Raw genomic sequence first — 1,343 nt, 5'->3', positions numbered from 1 at the left:
GGCCATTATTCTGGTTGTGACTCTGTGCATTCCTTCCTTCTTCTTTTGATGCTTCCTGTATCATTCAATAATGTGTCCACAGAATTCTTCAATATTGCAGCTCAAGTCTTGAATTTTGCCTTTGATTTTTTTCAGCTTGAGATATACAGAGGGTATTCTTGCATTTGGTTTTCTAATGCCGGGTCCTCGCAGATTTTGTTGTCATTCTCGGCTTTGTCTTCTCGAGCTGCCTGGTGAAATTCTGTCTTCAGCCCGTTGGCGTCACCATTTCTTCCAAGTGCTTTAGCTGCTCCACATTCAAGGATAGTTTTCAGAGTCTCTTCTCGAGATGGCTCCAGTCTTGTCTGTTTTTCCTTGTCTATAACGTGCTACTTTCTTCACGTGTGGTGATCCTGGTGGCATTTCACAGCTCACCTTGTCTTCAGTCATTAGTGCTCAAGGCGTTAAATCTAGTCGGGAGATGGTGACTGCATTCAGCTGCAATACACTCAAGGGCCCCTTGGGGCTCTCGTGGGCTTGTTTTAATATTCTTCAACTTCAACGAGAACGGACCTATGAGCAAGTGATGGTCTGTTCCACAGTCAGCCCCTGGTCTTGAACTGCTGACAATGAGCTTTCCATCATCTCCTCATCAGGGCGAGGTCCACATGGATAGCCACTGTTGGTGTGGTTTGAGAAAAAAGGTCTTTGCAACGAAGATGTCATTGATCTTGCAAAAGTCTGTTATTTCTTGCTCCAAAGTCACCGTTTCCAGCTTTTGATTTGTCCTCTTTGTTCCCAGCGTTCACATTCCAATCGCCAGAAACGATCCCTGCATTTTGATTGCATGTTTGAGCCAGTTCAGACTGAAGAAGCTGGTAGAACTCTTCGACTGCTTCCTCCTGGTTTTAGTAGTTGGAGTGTGGATTGGAATGAAGTCGTATTAACTGGCCTTCCTCATGGGTTGTATAGACATTATCCCATCACAGTAGCATTGTCCTTCAAGACAGACCTTCGGGTGTTCTTTTTGAGGGCTCATGTGGAGACAAGTTCTCTGGGATGTGTCACTCTAGTGCGGTGAGCCTTCTATGCTTGACAGTCGCTGTGTGTTCGTCCAGGTGGATGGGAGAAACAAATTCATAAACACCCATATGTGTATAAGAGAGAGCTTTATATAAAAGAGCAATTGTATATTGAGAAAACTTCCCAGCCCAGTCCAGATCAAGTCCATCAGTCTGATATTAGCCCCTATGTCTGATACTAGCCCATAAATTCCTCTTTAGACCCCCTGCAGCCATACAATGATGCCAAATGCAGGAAGATCACAGGCCAGTGGGTGGAAAGTCTTGTGGATCCAGTGGCAG

This window comes from Echinops telfairi, unplaced genomic scaffold, assembly GCF_000313985.2.
Source record: "Echinops telfairi isolate 266 unplaced genomic scaffold, ASM31398v2 ScPeMD7_2;HRSCAF=8, whole genome shotgun sequence".
Classification (NCBI taxonomy): Eukaryota; Metazoa; Chordata; class Mammalia; order Afrosoricida; family Tenrecidae; genus Echinops; species Echinops telfairi.
Note: the sequence above shows the minus strand (reverse complement) of the source record.